The sequence below is a fragment of the Schistocerca serialis genome, chromosome 4 (assembly GCF_023864345.2).
Source record: "Schistocerca serialis cubense isolate TAMUIC-IGC-003099 chromosome 4, iqSchSeri2.2, whole genome shotgun sequence".
Taxonomy (NCBI): domain Eukaryota; kingdom Metazoa; phylum Arthropoda; class Insecta; order Orthoptera; family Acrididae; genus Schistocerca; species Schistocerca serialis.
This window is the reverse complement of record NC_064641.1, coordinates 606,845,632-606,854,144: the sequence shown is the minus strand read 5'-3', so window position 1 is coordinate 606,854,144 and position 8,513 is coordinate 606,845,632.

Here is an 8,513-nt window from a genome sequence, read left to right as displayed (position 1 = left end):
TACATTCATGATCTCCTCGGGAGCTATAAGTAGGGGGAAGCAATATATTGGATACCTCATCCAGAAACGCACCGTCTCGAAACCTGGACAGCAAGCTACACCGCGATGCAGAGCGCCTCTCTTGCAGAGTCTGCCACTTGAGTTTGCTAAACATCTCCGTAACAGTATCACGCTTACCAAATCACCCTGTGACCAAAGGCGCCGCTTTTCTTTGGATCTTCTTTATCTCCTCTGTCAACCTGACCTGGTACGGATCCCACACTGATGATCAGTACTCAAGTATGGTCGAACGAGTGTTTTGTAAGCCACCTCCTTTGTTGATGGACTACATTTCCTAAGGACTCTCCCAATGAATCTCAACCTGGCACCCGCCTTACCAACAATTAATTTGATATGGTCATTCCACTTCAAACCGTTTCGTACGCATAATCCCAGATATTTTACAGAAGTAATTGCTACCAGTGTTTGTTTCGCTATCACATAATCATACAATAAAGGATCCTTCTTTCTATGTATTCGCAATACATTATATTTGTCTATGTTAAGAGTCAGTTGCCACTCCCTGCACCAAGTGCCTATCCGCTGCAGATCTTGAAAGCTGGAACTACCTGTGCTATTTTCCAATCATTTGGAACCTTCCCTTCATCTAGAGACTTGCGGTACACGGCTGTTAGAAGGGGGCCAAGTTCTTTCGCGTACTCTGTGTAGAATCGAACTGGTATCCCGTCAGGTCCAGTGGACTTTCCTCTGTTGAGTGATTCCAGTTGCTTTTCCATTCATTGGACACTTATTTCGATGTCAGCCATTTTTTCGTTCGTGCGAGGATTTAGAGAAGGAACTGCAGTGCAGTCTTCCTCTGTGAAACAGCTTTGGAAAAGGGTGTTTAGTATTTCAGCTTTGCGCGTGCCATCCTCTGTTTCAGTGCCATTATTATCCCAGAGTGTCTGGATATGATGTTTCGATCCACTTACTGATTTAACGTAAGACTACAATTTTACTTTCGAATTCACTGAACGCTTCACGCATAGCCCTCCTTACACTAACTTTGACATCGTTTAGCTTCTGTTTGTCTGAGAGGTTTTGGCTGCGTTTAAACTTGCAGTGAAGCTCTCTTTGCTTTCGCAGTAGTTTCCTAACTTTGTTGTTGAACCACGGTGGGTTTTTCCCGTCCCTCACAGTTTTACTCGGCACGTACCTGTCTAAAACGCATTTTACGATTGCCTTGAACTTTTTCTATAAATACTCAACATTGCGTGTCGGAAAAGAAATTTTCGTTTTGATCTGTTAGGTAGTCCGAATTCTGCCTCCTATTACTCTTGCTAAACAGATAAACATTCCTCCCTTTTTTATATTCCTATTTACTTCCACATTAAGGGATGCTGCAACGACCTTATGATCACAGGTAGGTCAGAAAGTGTTGCTCAAATAGCATCGTTTATCTCATGAAAGAAAGTCTTTATGCACCACGTTTTTGTTTGTGTATGAAGGGGGTTTACAGTTCTTTGGTAAATATATGTAGTGGCGATCAAAGGTGCCCAAGCTGTAGCAGTGCATTTTCTTACTTCAGCTTTCAGCACTGTTTCATACTCTTCATCTAATCTGTAAATGTATCTCTTACTGTCATTCTACATAATAGGGAATTTTAATGAATAGTAATGATCTATGATTTGTGTTATGTGAAGAAAAGTACTTTGAATTTGCTAACCATAGTCTGACAAGGTGAAAATAGAGGGAAAACAGACAATTATTTTGCATCTGTATTTGCACTATGACAGTATTAAATAGTAAGGCATCTGTGACAATTTGTATTCACCTGGTATTATTGCAAGTTTACTGGTGAGATATCTTATTGAAATGTAACACTTATCTCACGAGTTTGGAACCATTCTTTTGAGATCTTGGTATAGCAGAGTAGATTTGCTTTTCATATTATAAGAAAATCATTTGTTTTTCCTTTAGGAAGATAATTCTAACATATTACGAAGTTCCTTGTGTCTTATGATAACTTGTGATGTGCATTTAGCCTTACCTTTTGAGTCAAATACTGTGTTATTTTTGAGAAAGTGCATGACATGACTTTTTCTGTAGGAACATATTGTACACCTACAGAAAGCAGGTTATTAATTCTAGAGAGAAACACAACTGCTGACTTTATTTTGAATAAGAGACTGTGTATGAATGGTTCCATATTGAGAAAGACATTTCTAATGGGCACTAGTTTAGCTAGGAACGTTTCTAACTCATGCTTGTTTGGCTATTTGGAACGTTTCCTGAAGAGTGATAGTTTCAGAGTTGTATGGATACACATGATGAATATAAGCGATACTGTGCTGTACAGAAATGGAATATGATGATGAATTTTGCTTTAAGCTAGCCATGTGAGGCTCATGATTGTATTAGGGAATAGCTATGGTACATAATGGTGCAGTTACAGTATATTATGTGAAGTGGGTCATGATTCATAGGATATAATGCTGAAGGTTAATGAAATATATTGTTCTGAGGAGGACACCTGAGACATTTTATACAACTTAAGGAGGAGGGATAAATTTTTTGCAGCTAGTTATGGAACAAGGCAAGCTAAGGAATGTACACTCTTTAAGTAAGGCAACCCACCGCAGTTAAAGATATATGAAGGTTCTGTTTGTCCACACATTGATCGAAGATAGAGCCACAGCAATATTTCAAGAAGAGGTTTATTTTGTGATGAAATAATTTCTCAGAGGGTAATATGGTTGAAGTTTTGTAACTACTGATGAGATGTATTATGACATATAAGAACTATACGAATTACAGTTTGAGATACCAATCCTTCAAGCTATGTACACTGAAAACTCCAGAAAATACGAAACTTTTACCTGTATGAAGTACCAGCGCTTGCTGATGACACATTTTCTTTTCACCTATTTGGAGGCGAAAGTGTATATGTTAATATATCTGTCCAGTAATGAGCATGAATGGTTTTACAAAGAGTTTGTCTCTACTACTGAGTTATGTGATATATGTGTCAAATGAATTTTCTAGCTTTGTGGAGTTGTGAAATGAAACTCTTCCAGCGTACAATTTTGTTTCTCTACTTATTACTGTTTATACATACTGTATTTTATTTTTTGCATGTGACATGATCATAACTGAATTTGTCTCTATTGCAGAAGTAATACAAGGCACAGAGAGCTGTGTGTATTTTTATGAACTAAACAGTACTTCCAGACTGGAGTGAAACGTAGGTAGCAAGTGAGTTACTTTGTAACAATGTGAATGTTGCAGTGGTCTGTGTTCCAGAAGTACCCAGTCATGTTAAAGACATTGATCCATGGCTTGTAGATAAATAGGTTATGCATTTTGGTAACTTTTTCCTTTCAGCTTGTAGTACTTTGGCACCTTGATGCAAGTTGATGTGTTACGTTTATATACATGTTGTAAATAATTGCCTAAAATAAGTTACTTCAGTTCTTTACTGCCTTTCTATTTAAACAATTTTATTTCAAAATGTCTCTTATGGATCTGCTACAGCAATGTTCCAGTGCCTATTCTACACTCCTGGAAATGGAAAAAAGAACACATTGACACCGATGTGTCAGACCCACCATACTTGCTCCGGACACTGCGAGAGGGCTGTACAAGCAATGATCACACGCACGGCACAGCGGACACACCAGGAACCGCGGTGTTGGCCGTCGAATGGCGCTAGCTGCGCAGCATTTGTGCAACGCCGCCGTCAGTGTCAGCCAGTTTGCCGTGGCATACGGAGCTCCATCGCAGTCTTTAACACTGGTAGTATGCCGCGACAGTGTGGACGTGAACCGTATGTGCAGTTGACGGACTTTGAGCGAGGGCGTATAGTGGGCATGCGGGAGGCCGGGTGGACGTACCGCCGAATTGCTCAACACGTGGGGCGTGAGGTCTCCACAGTACATCGATGTTGTCGCCAGTGGTCGGCGGAAGGTGCACGTGCCCGTCGACCTGGGACCGGACCGCAGCGACGCACGGATGCACGCCAAGACCGTAGGATCCTACGCAGTGCCGTAGGGGACCGCACCGCCACTTCCCAGCAAATTAGGGACACTGTTGCTCCTGGGGTATCGGCGAGGACCATTCGCAACCGTCTCCATGAAGCTGGGCTACGGTCCCGCACACCATTAGGCCGTCTTCCGCTCACGCCCCAACATCGTGCAGCCCGCCTCCAGTGGTGTCGCGACAGGCGTGAATGGAGGGACGAATGGAGACGTGTCGTCTTCAGCGATGAGAGTCGCTTCTGCCTTGGTGCCAATGATGGTCGTATGCGTGTTTGGCGCCGTGCAGGTGAGCGCCACAATCAGGACTGCATACGACCGAGGCACACAGGGCCAACACCCGGCATCATGGTGTGGGGAGCGATCTCCTACACTGACCGTACACCACTGGTGATCGTCGAGGGGACACTGAATAGTGCACGGTACATCCAAACCGTCATCGAACCCATCGTTCTACCATTCCTAGACCGGCAAGGGAACTTGCTGTTCCAACAGGACAATGCACGTCCGCATGTATCCCGTGCCACCCAACGTGCTCTAGAAGGTGTAAGTCAACTACCCTGGCCAGCAAGATCTCCGGATCTGTCCCACATTGAGCATGTTTGGGACTGGATGAAGCGTCGTCTCACGCGGTCTGCACGTCCAGCACGAACGCTGGTCCAACTGAGGCGCCAGGTGGAAATGGCATGGCAAGCTGTTCCACAGGACTACATCCAGCATCTCTACGATCGTCTCCATGGGAGAATAGCAGCCTGCATTGCTGCGAAAGGTGGATATACACTGTACTAGTGCCGACATTGTGCATGCTCTGTTGCCTGTGTCTATGTGCCTGTGGTTCTGTCAGTGTGATCGTGTGATGTATCTGACCCCAGGAATGTGTCAATAAAGTTTCCCCTTCCTAGGACAATGAATTCACGGTGTTCTTATTTCAATTTCCAGGAGTGTATCATGTTAAGTTAATGACTGTAAAATGATCATTCTTTTTTCTTGTCCTTAAGCAGTACTGAAGCTCGAGTGAAGTTATGTGCTTTATTTTCGGTTACTAAACCATTTCTTTCAGCTACTATTGAACAGTTTGAGGATATATCTCTTTTGTGTCTCATCTCAGAGTAGGTGATGTCATTATTAGTTGCTTTGTGGGATAAGTCTTTTGAATGTTGTATTTGCTTTGCTCTTGTGATTAACTGGGCATGGTCATACAATTCTGACTCCAAAAACATACAAGTTGACATTTGAGATAGGACAATTTTGACCATGTGATTCTACTTCCATTTTCCATTCGATGATCATCATTTAGACATTACTATGACTCCAAAAATATGAAATAATTATCTTGTAATAATAAGGAAGTACTTGACATAGTCACTGACCCAATACTTAATGACTGAATATGTTACAAATTATCAGAACCAAACTGACAAAGCAGTAGTGAGAAATGACATTCTTTACAAATTTATGTTGACTGGAGCTCAATTCAGTTATACTATATAAGAAAGAATTGCATGTATACTCACATATATTTTTCTTAAATATCCAGCACAGTAATTGGATTATATGAACTTCATGTTATGATTGTTTACCTGTAATTTTACTGTGTAGGTGAAAGCATCTGCGAGCAATGCTAATATTTGATTGTATGATAATTGATAACACATGTAACTGCAATGTATACATCAGTCCTGGGATCTGCAAATAATTGTTACATTTTTTTAAATATGCCACCATTAATGTCTTTGGACAAATCTGTATGTCATTCAGTGATGTTACATGTCACACATTTTGCATATTCTGGATGAAAACATGTACTTTCTGGTACACTGTATACTACACCATCAGAAAATGAATTTGTCAAGAACATGTTTGGTAGGACTGGATTTAATACATACACTGCACTTCAAGAAACTTGCCACACTTATGTAATTGTCTGTGGCGATGCATTCTCTCAGTCAATTACTGAGCACTGAGCTTATGTGCCCATTCACATAAAGTACATCTTATTTTCAAGTGTGTATAACCTACTATTATTCATTTATTCACTATAATTCCTTTCTGTTGTGGCGTCATGTATGAGACTTTTGATCTATATCAATTACAAGTACCTATTTTCTCAAAGGCATGAAACTCCAACACTCTTACGATCTTCATGAATTCTGTGGTACTCAGCAAGGTATGCTTGTGCCTTATACAAGATGTGACAATAAAGTAATGAGACTGATTTTCTTTGTAAGATGTGGCAACCCTGCAGGCTTGTGTGAGCGCAGTAGCTTTGACCTTGGTCTATAAGCTGCTTTCAGTCCAAGCAGCACATCAATGCAACTGCACAGTCATGAGTTGTGTTATAATAAGTTAATATGTGTTTGTCTCTCTTGTCACGAAAATGGAACCGCATAATATTGCGCAATGGTATGCCATTTCTTTTTGTGTTGAATTGGTTGAAAACGTGACGACAGTTGCTTTTTTCAGTATGATCCAGAGACAAAACGCCAAACTTCGCAATGGTGCTGAAAGGGATCACCCAGACCAAAACAAGCTCTCATGTCAAAGTGAAAAGTATAATGGATCCTTGTGTGCTTCTTTGATTCCAAGGGAATTGTTCATAAAGAGTGGATGCCTCCTGGACAAACAGTTAACCAATATTACTAAAAAGAACTTTGAGAAAGACTTTGTAAAAGAGTTCTTTATGTCCATGCCAATACTGCTGATGATTGGATTCTGCAACACAATAATGCGCCACCCCAGACTGTTCTGTCAGTACAGCAATTTTTAACTGCAAATCAAATTTCAGTACTACCACAGCCACCTTATTCACCAGATATTGCTCCGTGCAACTTTGTTCTATTTGCAAGAGTCAAAACAGCGGTCAAGGGACACCATTTTGTAATAACACAAGATGTCCAAAAAGCTGTGAATAGGGTTTTGGAGGATATTACAGAAGATGAGTTCCAGAAATGTTACCATCAATGGCAGAAGCGCTGGTTAAAGTGCGTGCAATCAGAAGGGAACTACTTTGAAGGAGACAACACTAAACTTGACTAAACCGGTAAGCAACATTTGTTTTCGCATAAGTCTCATGACTTTATTGTCGCAACTCTTACTATCAGTACTGATTCTCTACTATATCCTTATCTGAGTATGAAAAGGAGTGACACACTTAAGCATTTTGTGTGATCATCAGCGGACATAATGAATGTAGCTAGGCACAGAGTCTGCTTAAATCTCAAACATGTACGAGTACATCGTCAAATGAATATATAAACATTTTGGTGTGGTTATCAGTGGACATAATGTATGTAATGAGTCCCTGAATCTGCTTTCATCTCAAACTTGCGTGTCTTCAAATGAATATATTATCATTTTGGTCTCATTGTCAGTGGACATGGTGTGAGTTGTCCCTGGTTCTGCTGAACCTAAAATATGTATTTTTTTACCTGGTTGTCGATTTCCAGATGCTTTTTACTCTCTTGAAGAATTGTAAATCATATTTTGATATCTTTTTGATTGAATTACTGTGAGTGTAAACTGAATATGATTGCTTACCTGAACAATGATACTTGTATTTTCATTTCCTCACACTTTGCACTATTTTAAATTCTATGTAGCATTTGCATCTACACAACTGAAGGATCTTTCTTTACACTCTTTGAGTTCTATAAATAACAATTTGTTATTGTCTCAAGTAAAGTACCAACTATATTATGTGAATATGAATGATTACATGAAAAAACTGATGCCTGTATATTAACTTTCTTTATACATTGTACAGCTTATTCACTTCCTGTTATGTACATAACTTAAGTAATATTATGTTTATGTTTATCTATTTTATTACTTTTGTAAGATATCTCATGTTATTCTTCTGAATTTTGTGACATAAGAATTTTGTGTTTTCTCCTTAGCAATATGTTAGGCAAGTATCACCCCTCAAAATTCTTAAAAGTGAGGGTCGGAGTTATGAAAGTTGAATGTTATTATTTCTTTGGAAAGTTGCTTACTGATTCTGCTATGGTGTGCATTCACAAACTCTGAGTATGATATATTATTATTGCAAGTAGTAGTGAGTAAACAGTTGTTGACAGGAGTTGAAAGTCATCAGATACAGCCAGCTGTGGAGAGACACCAGATAACATGAGAGGTTACAGCCAGTCGTGATCATGCTAGTGAAGCTGGAGGAGACTTTGGTATTAATTGATGATTTTTGGTAATTTGCCTTTTTGCTGAACATAGTTATTGCTTGCTTGTGGACTGGAGGGATTTGTCAGATTTGTGTATGCATATGTTGAGAGTAATATTCCTGTCTTTGTTGAGGTCAGAGACGTGATTATCGTTTATAGACATTGTGGAATAATTAAAGTTGTTGTTTCTCATACAGTCAAACAGAAAAAGGTCTGTGTCAAGTTTATCAGTGTTTAAATCATCAGTTTTGTTAATGTAGCAAATTAAAGTCTTTAACGGTTTCATTTACTTTTACACCAGTTAAAGCTTGTTACAAACTCCTTCTGA